Below are 16194 nucleotides of genomic sequence, written 5' to 3'. Positions count from 1 at the left end.
TGGTCCCTCTCTCCCCACCTCCACTTCATCCTCCCTCCTTCTCCCTCTCCTTCTCCCTTTCCCTCTCCATCTCCCTCTCTCCCTCGCTCTGTGTAACTCTGACTTTCAAATAAATAAATGAATCTTTGAGAGAGAGAGAGAGAGAGAAATGGGATAAGGATATAAACAGGCATTTTTCTTTTTTTAATATATGTGTTTTTCTTTTTTTTTTAATATATGTGAGTGAAATTAACATTTTCAGATTTGATTATTATTTATAGGCCTTGTCTATACTCCTGAGGAACAGTGGATTTTCTACTTACTAATTGTTGAATTTTGTATTTAGTGGAGGATTAAGCATGCGATTATAAAGTAAATTTAAAGTATGTCATTGCAAAAATTAAAAGAAACATAAGAAAGAAAGGAGTAGAGAGAGTGGAAGCAAGAGAGGGAGGGTAAGGTAAGAAGTTTCATTATGTTCTAAAAACTGTATATATGAAATACATGAAAGTTGGCCCCTTTATATAAATTTTAATTTTTCTAAAAAATGAACAGTACAATAAAAATGAAAAATCACTGACCCAAAACATGCCTCCCATCATTTGTTTCAACTCACCATTTAATTTGGGCCTCCATTTTTAAAGAAGGCTTATAAAACTTCTAAGAATACATAATACTTGCAACCGACTACATCAACCATAGAAGGAAACGAACCTCTGATTAACTTATGGTGTTGACAAACTATCAGACTTTGAGCATTCACAACAAAAAGATACTTAAGGAAAAAGTAGCACTGGTGGCCAATTAAATGTTGATTTTCTGACACAGTAGAAGAAAGAAGACATTAAACAGAACGGTTCTGCTCTCTGCAGGAGGCAGAGGAAATGCAGACAGTAGTAGTAAGGGATACAGGTGCCTTGATGGGGAGCTGAATTGGAGGTGGGGCAGCCAAGACTCAAACTGGTGCTTATATGGGATGCTGGCATTGCAGGTGGTGGCTTAACCCACTGAGCCACAACACAAGCCCTGATACATACTTGTTTTATAAAAACGTGCCACACTGGGGACTGCCATTTGCAACACTGGCATCCCCTATGGGCATTGGTTCAAATCCTGGCTGTTCTGCTTCTGGTCCAGTTCCCTGCTGGTGCACACGGGAAAGTGGCAGAGGGTGGCCCAATTGCTCGGGCCCCTGCCACCCATGTGGGAGACCCGGATAGAGTGCCAGGCTTCTTTCTTCAGCCCTGACCCAGCCTGGGCTGTCGTAGCCATTTGGGGAATGAAAAAATGGATGGAACATCTCTCACTCTCTGCCACTCTGTCAAATAAATAAACTTTTTAAAAAGTAGTAAAGGGTGATGAGAGATGAAGAGAGCTCCACAGAGATAACAAGGGTCTCCCAAGTTGCTCCCACCTCAGCTCCCTCCAGAGAACCCCTCAGCCTCCATGTCACTATCAGAGGGAGTAAAGAAAGTGGGAAAACTGAGGCTGCACTCAACTCCACCCATCATTCTGTCTCAAACATTCACAGGCCTTAGAGGGGAATGGCTTGATAAGAAATGCTGCCACCAGCCTCACCTCTACTTCCCAGGGAATGGGAGACCATCAGGCAAACATCTGACATTGCCTAAAAATCTGTCATCACCAACACCAGCTATTCCATGTTCCCCTTTGTCACAGTGGCAGCCTCATCTCTGTCTCCCTGCCCAAGGCTGGATCCCATCCCTGTGCATTCTCAGAAATCATGTGTCATCTATTTTCTCCTCCCTCCTCCCAAATCTTCGTCCATTCTCTTCCCCCTTAGCATACACATATTCTCAGATCCCACCCATTATTTAATAAATGAAAAATAGAAACTCCTAATCCTATATCCCCTTTTGAGACTGTCACTTCACAGCCAGAATTCTTAATATTTCAGTCTACAGTTTTCTTCTGTCCCTTATGTCCTCAACCAAGTGAAACCTCACTGCAACTGTTCTCACCAAAGTTATCGATAACCTTCCTGGTGTCTACCATCTTCAGACACCAACACTGGTTGGCAGCCTCTCTCACTGGGGATCCACAACACCTCCTTATTTCCTAGTCCCAAATTGTAGCATGATGCCCATACTAGTGAAACTCTGGAAGCACTTCTTATAGATATGGTTCATACAGTGCAGTGCTTCTCAACCCTAGATACTCACTAAATGCACTGTCCATGTTTACCCCACTTGGCAATGTTTCTCATTTAATTGGTCTTGGTAAGCCAAAGACAACAGTATTTTCTAAAAGCTTCCCAGCAATTTTAGTGCTCACCAGTATCCTTGTCACTTCACGCAATGATAGTTAGGATGGGAAAATTGCAAAAGGCATAATTTTCACTTTAGAACTTAACCTTTTTCTTAGATTTTAATTCAAGCTTTAGGATTCTATGTCAGTAAATTTTCAATGTTTTCTTAAAAATTTATATTAGAAAATTGTGGCAGCCAGCTCTGTGGCATAGTGGGTAAAGCCACCAGCTGCAGTGCCAGCATCCCATATGGGAGCCAGTTCGAGTCCCAGGTGTTCCACTTCCTATCTAGCTCTCTGCTATGCCCTGAGAAAGCAGCAGAAAATGGCCCAAGTCCTTGGTCCCCTGCACCTGTGTGGGAGACCTGGAGGAAGTTATTGGCTCCTGGCATCGTTGGATTGGCACAGCTCTGGCCATTGTGGCCAACTAGGGAGTGAGCTAGTGATGGAAGACTTCTCCTCCCCCCCACCCCTTCCCCAATTATCTATCTATCTCTGCCTCTGCCTCTCTGTAACTCTGCCTCTTAAATAAATAAATAAATCTAAAAAAAGTTGTTAAAAATTGTCTCATATATAGTCGTGTTAAATATGCAATCCCAGAGTATTTCTCTCACCAACTCTTTTTTTTTTTTTTTTTTTTGACAGGCAGAGTGGACAGTGAGAGAGAGACAGAGAGAAAGGTCTTCCTTTTTGCCGTTGTTTCACCCTCCAATGGCCGCCGCAGTAGGCACGCTGTGGCCAGCGCACCGCGCTGATCTGATGGCAGGAGCCAGGCGCTTCTCCTGGTCTCCTATGGGGTGCAGGGCCCAAGGACTTGGGCCATCCTCCACTGCACTCCCTGGCCACAGCAGAGAGCTGGCCTGGAAGAGGGGCAACCGGGACAGGATCGGTGCCCCGACCGGGACTAGAACCCGGTGTGCCGGCGCCGCAAGGCGGAGGATTAGCCTAGTGAGCCGCGGCGCCGGCCTCTCACCATCTCTTAACCAGGAGCCCAAGTATGCCCAACCATGTCATCAATTTGACTCAATGACTCTGATGGCTATGAACATGGGAGGTTTTCCTTACTCTCCCTTCTGAGTTTCCTAGGATTCTTGGTGTTTTTACCTCACCTACCCCTGGCTTCCAGGAAAGAAACAGGTCCTAGCTAGGGGTGTAGGCTTCACCCACCTCTGCACTTTGAGGGTGCAGAACCTGCCTGTTACTATTGTTGAGAAAGGCATCTCTCACAGCAGTGGCGTGACCAGAGAAGCACATTCACACAGAGGCCGTTTTGTTTGTTTCGTGTATTGAATTACTTAACTGTGGTTGTGGTTTGCAGGGGATTAGGGTGAAGAAGTGGGGAAGAAGTTGGTCAAAAAAAGGTCTAGGTGAGTAGGAGTAAAGCAACCATAGAAAGCTGTGAGACCCAACCACATAAAGACACAATTCCATCCACCCAGCCCACATTTTCCTGCCGTATTTTCTATACAAATTCACCCACTGACTCACTCATTCTAGAAAGGGAGGAAGAGAGGTCATAAAAAGAGGCAATACTTGAAAAGTACATCTTTTATTGTAACTGATCTGTTATTTTAAGATAAGGTGGACAATCACCTAGGAACAAGGAGACTAAATCATAAAGGATTGGCAGTGACTGTAGAAAATTCTAGGACTCTCATGCTGCCAGGAGGTAGGAAGTCTGGATATTCCCTCTTCACCAGGTCCTTCTCAGCACAAGTGCAGAGTCTCATAAAAAATTTAAAAGTCCAGGGGGTGGAGCCAAGATGGCGGATAGTGAGGACATGTGCCGCAGTTTGGGAAAATAAAGTTTCATAAAAGTGGAATTACTGTAGCCTCAGGAAAAGATTCAAGAAAAAAACTGCAGAGGAAACGCTTCCAGATCTAGTGGATGTGACACAGAGGACCTACAGGGAGCCCACCGCGTGGAAACCCAACCGCGGGAGACGAGCCGCAGAATCTCGCCAGCGCGGGAACAAACGGAAGGTAAGAAAAAGGCGTCAGAAACCCAAGACATTGGGGGGGAAAAGCAGAGGACTCTCTATTCACTCACCGAGCAAAACAAAGAGCAGGAGCCATTTTACATATGTAAAGTGCCACCAACGAGTTCACAAACTCAGTAACTTTGGAACTTTGGTGAAACTTGAGAACACATTGAGGGCTGCATAAACACTTTGTGTGGTCCCAGGGGTAGATCAAACGAATACTCACAGAGGCCAGATTTCAACTACCCTCAATTCCACTCACCTGTGCTGAATAACTTGCCAACTGAGTCAAAAAAAAAAAAAAGAGAGAGAGAGAGAGAGCAATCCAGCAAGGAGCAAGGGAGAGAACAAACTGGGTTAGTCGCTTTTTGCACAGCCTTAAACCTGAAGAATCAAGCAGAGCTCTCTGGCCACACCCATCACAGCCCCTAAGGATCCATCAAAGCAGACAGCCCACTTAGAGGCATAGTATAACGAGAAAAAAACACCACAGCCAAAAAAAAAAAAAAAAACATGAATTATCTCCAACATGCCAAACAAAAAATGTAGAAACCGAGGTAACAAGAGCAAGGAAGACACTATGATGCCCTCAAATGAACAAGACACCCCAATCCAAGATTATGAAGATGAAGAGATAGAGCAAATGCAAGAAGCAGTTCTCAAAAAATTGATAAGAACATTAAGAAGTTCTCAAAAACAAATTCTTGAACTACAGAAATCCTTAATGGACAAGACAGAAAATCTCTCTCGTGAAAATGAAATATTAAGGGGGAATCAAAATGAAATGAAACAACTAGTAGAACATGAAACTGTGATAGTGACAAAAAACCACAATGAAATGAAGAACTCAATAGATCAAATGACAAACACATTAGACAGCCTTAAAAACAGAATGGGTGAAGCAGAAAAGAGAATATCGGAATTAGAAGACAGAGAACAGGAAAGGAAACAGTCAAATCAAAGAAAAGAAGAAGAAATCAGAAATCTAAAAAATACTGTCAGGAATCTACAGGATACTATTAAAAAACCCAACATTCGGGTTCTAGGAGTTCCTGAAGGCATGGAGAGGGAGAAAGGATTAGAATGCATTTTCAGTGACATACTAGCAGAAAATTTCCCAGGTTTGGAGAAGGACAGAGACATCCTAGTACAGGAAGCTCATAGAACCCCTAGTAAACATGATCAAAAGAGATCCTCACCACAACACGTCGTAATCAAACTCACCACAGTGAAACACAAAGAAAAGATCCTAAAATGTGCAAAAGAGAAACGCCAGATTACTCTCAGAGGATCTCCAATTAGACTCACAGCTGACTTCTCATCAGAAACCCTACAAGCTAGGAGAGAATGGCAAGATATAGCCCAGGTACTAAGAGAGAAAAACTGCCAGCCCAGAATATTATATCCTGCAAAGCTCTCATTTGTGAATGAAGGTGAAATAAAGACCTTTCACAGCAAACATAAATTGAAAGAATTTGTTGCCACAATTCCTGCCCTGCAAAAGATGCTTAAAGATGTGTTACATACAGAAACACAGAAACATGGTCACCAATATGAAAGAAGATAAAGGAAGGAAACCTCACAGCAAAAGATCACAGGAGTCTCAAACCATATATTAGAAAATATCTTTGGCAAATGACAGGGCAAAGTTACTCCTTCTCAATAGTCACATTGAATGTTAATGGCTTGAACTGTCCAGTTAAAAGACACCGATTGGCTGATTGGGTTAAGGAACAAAACCCATCTTTTTGCTGCTTACAAGAAACTCATCTTTCCAACAATGATGCATACAGACTGAAAGTGAAAGGCTGGAAAAATATATACCATGCCAACAGAAATGAAAAAAGAGCGGGCGTAGCCATCTTAATATCAGACAACATAAACTTTACCACAAAAACTGTTAGGAGAGACAAAGAGGGGCACTATTTAATGATTAAGGGATCCATTCAACAGGAAGATATAACGATTATCAATGTATATGCACCTAATTACAGGGCACCAGCTTATTTAAAAGACTTGTTAAGGGACTTAAAGGGAGACTTAGACCCCAATACAATAGTACTGGGGGACTTCAATACTCCACTCTCAGAGATAGATCAACAGGACAGAAAATCAACAAGGAGACAGTAGATTTAAATGACACTATAGCCCAAATGGATCTAACAGATATCTACAGAACATTTCATCCTACATCTAAGGACTTTACATCCTTCTCAGCAGTACATGGAACCCTATCTAGGATTGACCACATACTAGGCCATAAAGCAAGTCTCAGCAAATTCAAAAGAATTAGAATCATACCATGCAGCTTCTCAGACCACAAAGGAATGAAATTGGAAATTAGCAACTCGGGAATCCCTGGAGCACGTGCAAACACATGGAGATTAAACAACATGCTCCTGAATGAACAATGGGTCATAGAAGAAATTAAAAGAGAAATCAAAAATTTTATGGAAGTAAATGAGGATAACAGCACAACATACCAAAACCTATGGGATACAACAAAAGCAGTGTTGAGAGGAAAGTTTATATCAATAGGTGCCTACATCAAGAAATTGGAAAGGCACCAAATAGATGAGCTTTCAAGTCATCTCAAGGATCTAGAAAATCTGCAGCAAACCAAACCCAAACCCAGTAGGAGAAGAGAAATAATTAAAATCAAAGAAGAAATCAACAGGATTGAATCCAAAAAAAAAAATTACAAAAAATCAGCCAAACAAGGAGCTGGTTTTTTGAAAACATAAACAAAATTGACACCCCATTGGCCCAACTAACTAAAAAAAGAAAAGACCAAAATCAATAGGATCAGAGATGAAAAGGGAAATGTAACAACAGACACCACAGAAATAAAAAGAATCATCAGAAATTACTACAAGGACTTGTATGCCAGCAAACAGGGAAATCTATCAGAAATGGACAGATTCTTGGACACATACAACCTACCTAAATTGAGCCAGGAAGACATAGAAAACCTAAACAGACCCATAACTGACACAGAAATTGAAACAGTAATAAAGGCCCTCCCAACAAAGAAAAGCCCAGGACCAGATGGATTCACTGCTGAGTTCTACCAGACATTTAGAGAAGAACTAACTCCAATTCTTCTCAAACTATTCAAAACAATCGAAAAAGAGGGAATCCTCCCAAATTCTTTCTATGAAGCCAGCATCACCTTAATTCCTAAGCCAGAAAAAGATGCAGCATTGAAAGAGAATTACAGACCAATATCCCTGATGAACATAGATGCAAAAATCCTCAATAAAATTCTGGCCAATAGAATGCAACAATACATCAGAAAGATCATCCACCCAGACCAAGTGGGATTTATCCCTGGTATGCAGGGATGGTTCAACGTTTGCAAAACAATCAACATAATACACTACATTAACAGACTGCAGAAGAAAAACCATATGATTCTCTCAATAGACGCAGAGAAAGCATTTGATAAAATACAACACCCTTTCATGATGAAAACTCTAAGCAAACTGGGTATGGAAGGAACATTCCTCAATACAATCAAAGCAGTTTATGAAAAACCCACGGCCAACATCCTACTGAATGGGCAAAAGCTGGAAGCATTTCCGCTGAGATCTGGTACCAGACAGGAATGCCCACTCTCACCACTGCTAGTCAATATAGTTCTGGAAGTTTTAGCCAGTGCTATTAGGCAAGAAAAAGAAATTAAAGGGATACAAATTGGGAAGGAAGAACTCAAACTAACCCTCTTTGCAGATGATATGATTCTTTATTTAGAGGACCCAAAGAACTCTACTAAGAGACTACTGGACTCATAGAAGAGTTTGACAAAGTAGCAGGATATAAAATCAATCCACAAAAATCAACAGCCTTTGTATACACAGGCAATGCCACAGCTGAGGAAGAACTTCTAAGATCAATCCCATTCACAATAGCTACAAAAACAATCAAATACCTTGGAATAAACTTAACCAAGGATGTTAAAGATCTCTACGATGAAAACTACAAAACGTTAAAGAAAGAAATAGAAGAGGATACCAAAAAATGGAGAAATCTTCCATGCTCATGGATTAGAAGAATCAATATCATCAAAATGTCTATTCTCCCAAAAGCAATTTATACATTCAATGCAATACCAATCAAGATACCGAAGACATTCTTCTCAGATCTGGAAAAAATGATGCTGAAATTCATATGGAGACACAGAAGACCTCGAATAGCTAAAGCAATCTTGTACAACAAAAACAAAGCCGGTGGTATCACAATACCAGATCTCAGGACATACTACAGGGCAGTTGTTATCAAAACAGCATGGTACTGGTACAGAAACAGATGGATAGACCAATGGAATAGAATAGAAACGCCAGAAATCAATCCAAACATCTACAGCCAACTTATATTTGATCAAGGATCCAAAACCAATCCCCGGAGTAAAGACAGTCTATTCAATAAATGGTGCTGGGAAAATTGGATTTCCTCATGCAGAAGCATGAAGCAAGACCCCTACCTTTCACCTTACACAAAAATTCACTCAACATGGATTAAAGACTTAAATCTACGACCCGATACCATCAAATTATTAGAGAGCATTGGAGAAACCCTGCAAGATATAGGCACAGGCAAAGACTTCTTGGAAAAGACCCCAGGAGCACAGGCAGTCAAAACCAAAATTAACATTTGGGATTGCATCTAATTGAGAAGTTTCTGTACTTCAAAAGAAACAGTCAGGAAAGTGAAGAGGCAACCGAAAGAATGGGAAAAAATATTTGCAAACTATACTACAGATAAAGGGTTGATAACCAGAATCTACAAAGAAATCAAGAAAATCCACAACAACAAAACAAGCAATCCACTTAAGAGATGGGCCAAGGACCTCAATAGACATTTTTCGAAAGAGGAAATCCAAATGGCCAACAGACACATGAAAAAATGTTCAAGATCACTAGCCATCAGGGAAATGCAAATCAAAACCACAATGAGGTTTCGCCTCACCCCTGTGAGAATGGCTCACATCCAGAAATCTACCAACAACAGATGCTGGAGAGGATGTGGGGGAAAAGGGACACTAACCCACTGTTGGTGGGAATGCAAACTGGTTAAGCCACTATGGAAGTCAGTCTGGAGATTCCTCAGAAACCTGAACATAACCCTACCATACAACCCAGCCATCCCACTCCTTGGAATTTACCCAAAGGAAATTAATTTGGCAAATAAAAAAGCCATCTGCACATTAATGTTTATTGCAGCTCAATTCACAATAGCTAAGACCTGGAACCAACCCAAATGCCCATCAACAGTAGACTGGATAAAGAAATTATGGGACATGTACTCCATAGAATACTATACGGCAGTAAGGAACAATGAAACCCAGTCATTTGCAACAAGATGGAGGAATCTGGAAAACATCATGCTGAGTGAATTAAGCCAGTCCCAAAGAGACAAATTTCATTTGTTTTCCCTGATGGGTGACAACTAACTGAGCACCAAAGGGGAAACCTGTTGAAGTGAAATGGACACTATAAGAAACAATGACCTGATCAGCTCTTGTCCTGACTCTAGATGTACAATGTAATTCTTTATCCTTTTTAGTATTTGTTGTTGTTGTTGTTGTTGTTGTTCTAGTACTAGTGGTTGAACTCTGTAATTAACACACAATTATTCTTAGGTGTTTAAATTTTAACTGAAAAGTGATCCCTGTTAAATGTAAGAGTGGAAAAAGAGAGGGAGGAGATGTACAATTTGGGACATGCTCAATCGGACTTGCCCCAAATGGTGGAGTTAGAAATGTGCCAGGGGATTCCAATACTATCCCATCAAGGTGGCATGTACCAATGCCATCTCACTAGTCCAAGTGATCAATTTCAGTTCACATTTGATGACTCTGATAGGTCTAAGAATCAAAGGGATCACACAAACAAGACTAGTGTCTGCTAATACTAACTGATAGAATCAAAAAGGGAGAGAATGATCCAGCATGGGAAGTGGGATACACAGCAGACTCATAGAATGGCAGATGTCCTAAACAACACTCTGGCCTCAGAATCAGCCCTTAAGGCATTTGGATCTGGCTGAAGAGCCCATGAGAGTATTGTAGGCATGGAAAGCCAAGATACCATGGGAAAGAAAAAAAAGAAGAAGACCTAAATGAAAGATCTCTGTGAGTGAGATCCCAGTGGAAAGAACGGGGCCATCAAAGAAGGACGTACCTTTCTCTGAAGGGAGGCGAGAACTTCCACTTTGACTATGACCCTATCGGAATAAGATCAAAGTCAGCGAACTCTAAAGGCTTCCATAGCCCTGGCAACTCATGACTAGAGCCTAGGGAGATTACTGACGCCATGAACAGGAGTGTCAAATTGTTAAGTCAGCAACAGAAGTCACTGTGTGCTTACATCCCATGTGGGATCTGTCCTTAATGTGTTGTCTAATGTGCAGTGATGCTATAACTAGTACTGAAACAGTATTTTTACACTTTGTGTTTCTGCGTGGGTACAAACTGATGAGATCTTTACTAATTATATACTGAATCGATCTTCTGTATATAAAGATAATTGAAAATGAAAAAAAAAACCCTGGTGTTAAATTGGAAATGGCATAGAAAATTAATTAATTTTAAAAATATATATATATTATGTAGGATCTCTGTCTTTAATGTGCTGTACACTCTTATTTAATGCTATAACTAGTATTCCAACAGTATTTTTTTTCACTTTGTGTTGCTATATGGGGGCAAACTGTTGAAATCGTTACCCAATATATACTAAACTGATCTTCTGTATATAAAGAGAATTGAAAATGAATCATGATGTGATTGGAAGGGGAGAGGGAGCGGGAAAAGGGAGGGTTGTGGGTGGGAGGGAAGTTTTGGGAGGGGGAAGCCATTGTAACCCATAAGCTGTACTTTGGAAATTTATATTCATTAAATAAAAGTTTAAAAAAAATTTTAAAAAAATTTAGAAGTCCGCCAAAGTTCACTTCAGGAAAACACAGACCTTAATCTGAAGCTTAGGTTAGTAGAGTGTATAGTGCACCATATTGATAATGCTTTAGAACCAAATTTATTGATTTATTAGAGTATATGGTTGCCATATTGGAAATGTTTTAGAACCAAATTTATTTATTGATTGATTCCTCTTCTCCACTATGGAAACCATGTAAAAGTCTTTCCACGGAGCCATGAGAAGTCAGTGACTATTATAGGAAAGAGATTTCAGTTCTGTCTGAGATACTACCCAAAAAAGGCAATGAGATCTGTATGCTACATGTTCTCACAGGCGGGATAACCACAGCTTAGAGTTGTGGGGGAGAATCAACACAATGGCACTCGCTCTTCCAGACACCTTTTGATCAGAGAACCAATGACTGCAGCAACATAGACTACTGAAATTGTCTTTCTACCACCAGTGACCAGCAAATTTACTATGTCTAAATCATGCTTCTGAATTCCTATTTTATCTGCAACAGCCCTGTAACAGTCAGGGCTGGACCACGCCAAAGCCAGGAGCCTGGAACTCTATCCAGGGAAGAGACCCAAACACTTGGGTCATTTTCTGTTGCTTTCCCAGGCACATTAGCAGGGAGCTGGATCACAAGTAGAGAAATCAGGACTTGAACCAGTGGTCAAATAGGATGCCAGCATTACAGGCAGAAGCTTAATCCACTGTGCCGTGACATGGCCCCACTTATTCAATCCTTTATAATCAAATAGTTTGCTCCATGTTGGACCCAAACTGAGAAACCTGGAGCTTCCACCAGGGAATCGAGGCTGAGAGCACCCGGGAGAGCTGTTGCCCAGGCCGCCCGCCCTCCATACAGGCCACCTCCCTTTCCGGCCCGGGGAAGAAACAGAGGGGGAATGTGAACAGCTGTGGAAGTCGGAATCTCGGGAGTGGGAGCCAGAGCGAGCCCCTACCCAGCCCAGCTCAGCCTTCGCGCCCATCGGTCCTCCCGCCCAGCCAGCCCCGGCCATGGGATTATTAAAACACAGCTCCATCATCACCCAGGCGCAGAGGGAAGACGTCCTGGTGCTCACCAAGCAAGATCCCAGGGACCTGCCTGTTCCCAGGGGTGACATAGGAAGATCAAGGAAGGATCTGTATGGGCATTGACCTGGATGAAACCCTTGTGCATAGCTCCTTTAAGCCCATCAACAACGCTGACTTCATAGTGCCTGCCGAGATGGAGGGGACCACTCACCAGGTGTACGTGCTCAAAAGGCCTTACGTCGATGAGTTCCTGAGACGAATGGGGAAGTGCCTCACCGTGTGCTCTCTTCACTGCCAGTCTGGCCAAGTACGCCGACCTGTGACGGACCTGCTGGAGCGCTGTGGGGTGTTCCGGGTGCGTCTCTTTCGCAAGGCCTATGTCTTCCACCAGGGCTGCTACATCAAGGCCCTCAGCCGCCTGGGGAGGGGCCTGAGGAAAATGCTTGTCCTGGACAACCTGCCTGCCTCCTACAGCTTCCACCCGGAGAACGCGGTGCCGGTGCAGTCCTGGTTTGACTACATGGCCGACACTGAGTTGTTGAACCTGGGCCGCATCTTCCAGGAGCTGAACGCAGCGGACGACGTGTACACCAGCCTCGGGCAGCTGCGGGCCCGTAGCCTTCCCGGCTTCCCTGAAGCGGCCTCGCCCACACTGTGCCTGCCTTTATGACCAGCCTGACAGACCGAGCCAATACTGGAGCACCTCACCCAACGGGGCCTGGAAGCAGCGCGGAGGGACTGAGCAGAGCGCTAGGGCGGGTTAGGTGGGCGCAGGCGCACCGCGCCGCCGCGGAGCCGCCTGCTGGCTGAGGTGCGAGCCCACACGCAGCAGCGGCCCCAGGATGTGTTGTGTTTGGGGGCGGGAGAGCCGCTGAAAGAGCAAGACTCTTCCCAGGTGAGTTGGTCTCCTTTGTGTCCCCCCAGGAGCCCCTGGGCTCCGCAGGCTGAAGACGTGCAGGCTCCATTGCCAAAGCATGGCCGCCCCGCAGTGCCAAGGAGGAAGGAAGGGCAGAGGCCTCCTCGGGGCGACTCGGGCACACACTTTTCTAATACCCTTCTCCAGCCCGCTGTTCCAGACAGAAACATGACACTTTTGAGGCATTGCGACCCCGTTTCCGGAACCCTGTGGCTGCAGCCGAGTGCCTGGCCCGAGCCGGCTCTGTGCCTCCCCGCAGCTCCGGCCAGGCCTGCCTTCCTCACACCTCCTCCTAGTCTTGGCGGTCCTCTGCCCGCCCCGGAAGAGGGCAGAGAGCCGATTTCCGTTCTCCTGACCCCTGTGTTTCAATTCTCTTTCTAAACGTGCCGTTTGGGGCCTAGTTTTTGGTAAAGCTACATCCCTGGGCTGACAAGAAAGGTGGGCGACGCAGAGACGCCCCCGCGGCTTGTGAGTCGCTGGCCGCGGTCCCCGTCCTCTGCCGGTGCAGGCCCAGAGGCTGGGGAGAGCCACGCAGGCGGCCCCGCCCCTCCCATTTCTTTGGCAGGGAGATTCTCTGCAGTCTCCCCGGGGCCTGTCCCCAGCTCTCTCTGTTCCAGCCTGCATCCTTCCTGGCTGTCGCTGTTCCTCTCCAGGGACTCAGAACTCCTGCTGTTCCATTGGGTTTGCAGACCTAAAGGCCGGGCCTCCAGCCTCCAGCAGTGGTGGGAGCAGGCCCCTAGTGCACTTGCTCTCTAGGTGTGTCTGCTTTCAGTGGTCCTTATTGGCGAATGCAAGTATCCCTGGGTTAAAAAAAAAAAAAAAAAGGAAGTGCTGCCATGATTGTGAGCACAAGGAGACCCCAAAGCGGGAGCCCCACCTCCGCCTCACTGCTTTAATCATGCCCTCCCCGTAGCTGGGTGTGGCTCTCACCTCTCTTCCCTTCCAGGCAGGCCGCTGGAGGAGGGTGGTCAGCCCGTTACCCCTCGCGCGTCTTCAGTTGATTATTATCTGGCTTTCACTACTCAAGCTGCCTCTCTCTCTCGAAAAATGGGGTTTTGTTTTTTCTGTATTCTTCCAGTAAGTGTCAGTGTTCACCCAGGGTAGAGGGGTTCAGCGGTCTGCCCTGCCGCCCCATTCCGTGGATGTCACAGGGCCTGCCTGGCAGCGGTACACAATGGGCCTTTGAGCTTCTTGTGATGACCCCAAGTCTGACACGTTCCGCCTGGTCCCGTGCCATCCCCCCTTCGCAATGCCATTGGAGGGTGGGAAACTGCTTCCCACTGTGCCTGGGCTATGGGATTCTGACTACCTTGCTTCATGATTTGATAAATTAGTCGTATTCAAACACTTACAATGTAGGTCGCCATTAAGTGTCTGTTTATATTTTTGGAATATTTATATTACTTATAACTAATTAATAAAAGTGGTTTAAAAAAAAAATAGGCTGCCGTCGCGGCTCAATAGGCTAATCCTGCACCTGCGGCGCCAGCACACCAGGTTCTAGTCCTGGTCGGGGCGCCGGATTTTGTCCCGGTTGCTCCTCTTCCAGTCCAGCTCTCTGCTGTGGCCCGGGAGTGCAATGGAGGATGGCCCAAGTGCTTGGGCCCTGCACCCACACGGGAGACCAGGAGAAGCACCTGGCTCCTGGCTTCGGATCAGCATGGTGTGCTGGCCGCAGCATGCCACCGTAGCTGGCCATTGAGGGGTGAACCAACGGAAAAGGAAGACCTCTCTCTCTCTCTCTCTCTCTCACACTGTCTAACTCTGCCTGTCAAAAAAATAATAATAATAATTTGGCACAGTTTAAGGACCTAATGGTGTGCAACACAATGATAGATTTTCTGAGGCAGAAAGAAAATTTGTTGAGATAGAGAGCTAAATTATAGAAAAAGCTAAAGTCAACTAATTAGGAAAAAAAAGTAGAAAAATGAGAAAATTTCAGAACTCCCTGGAAATCTTTTCTCCCAACTAATGACCAGAGAACTTCCACAGCAAAGAACCAGACTACTCCAAGGTTCTACCTGGGACTCCCTTACTTGACTCACTCTTTTCACCCAAGCTTTGGGAGATCAAAATTAGAAAGGTTTTTGCCACATTTCAACCACACTTTTAAACTTACCTAGTTCACACTCCATGTGGGTTTTATGGCCAATTGCCTCTCCTTGGGAATTAATGGTGCCTCGCAGAAGCTTTCTGGCCACTGTTCCTACTCTTACCTTTGGCAAGTACCAATGGTGCTCAGGCTAAAACTTAGAAGAAAAGAAGAAAAGTCAGTATTAAGAACAATTATCTTTAATAAAACAGGGGAAGATAATAAAGTGCTAATACCTTTCCTGAAGTGGGATCCCTGAGTTAAGAACTATGGGACATAAACAGCATAATTCAAAGACCCTATCACATCTTAAATATTCTTTTTTTTTGTTATAAAATCTATATAGTTTTATTCAAAAATATAGGTTACTGTTTATTTTATTTTTTTATTTTTTTTTTCATTTTCTTTTTATTTTAAACTTTTATTTAATGAATATAAATTAACAGTATACAACTTATGGATTACAATGGCTTCCCCTTCCCATAATTTCCCCCCCACCTGCAAACCTCCAATCTCCCGCTCCCTCTCCCCTTCCATTCACATTAAGATTCATTTTCAATTCTCTTTATATACAGAAGATCAATTTAGTATACATTAAGTAAAGATTTCCACAGTTTGCACCCACATAGAAACACAAAGTGAAACATACTGTTTGAGTACTAGTTATAGCATTAAATCAAAATGTACAGTACATTAAGGACAAAGATCCCACATCAGGAGCAAGCGCACAGTGGCTCCTGTTGTTGACCCAACAAATTGACACTCTATTTTATGGCACCAGTAACCACCCTAGGCTGTCGTCATGAGTTGCCAAGGCTATGGAAGCCTTCCAAGTTCCCCGACTCTGATCATATTTAGACAAGGTCATAAAAGACAGGGTGAGGATAGTAACCAATGATCCTAAGAGTGGCCTTAACCAGGTCTGAACAATTATACAGCATTAAGTGGGGAAGAGGACCATCAGTACACACAGGTTGGGAGTAGAGCCATTGGTGG

General features: G+C 43.9%; 1 pseudogene; it reads left to right on the top strand.

The window, feature by feature from the left end:
• Positions 1 to 12860, top strand: part of LOC133750888 (carboxy-terminal domain RNA polymerase II polypeptide A small phosphatase 2-like) — a 54409-nt pseudogene extending 41549 nt beyond the window's left edge.
• The last annotated feature ends 3334 nt before the right edge of the window (positions 12861 to 16194 follow it).

This window comes from Lepus europaeus, chromosome 2 (assembly GCF_033115175.1).
Source record: "Lepus europaeus isolate LE1 chromosome 2, mLepTim1.pri, whole genome shotgun sequence".
In the NCBI taxonomy this organism is placed as follows: domain Eukaryota; kingdom Metazoa; phylum Chordata; class Mammalia; order Lagomorpha; family Leporidae; genus Lepus; species Lepus europaeus.
The sequence above is the reverse complement of the archived record's forward strand: the minus strand, read 5'-3'. Positions and strand labels throughout refer to the sequence as shown.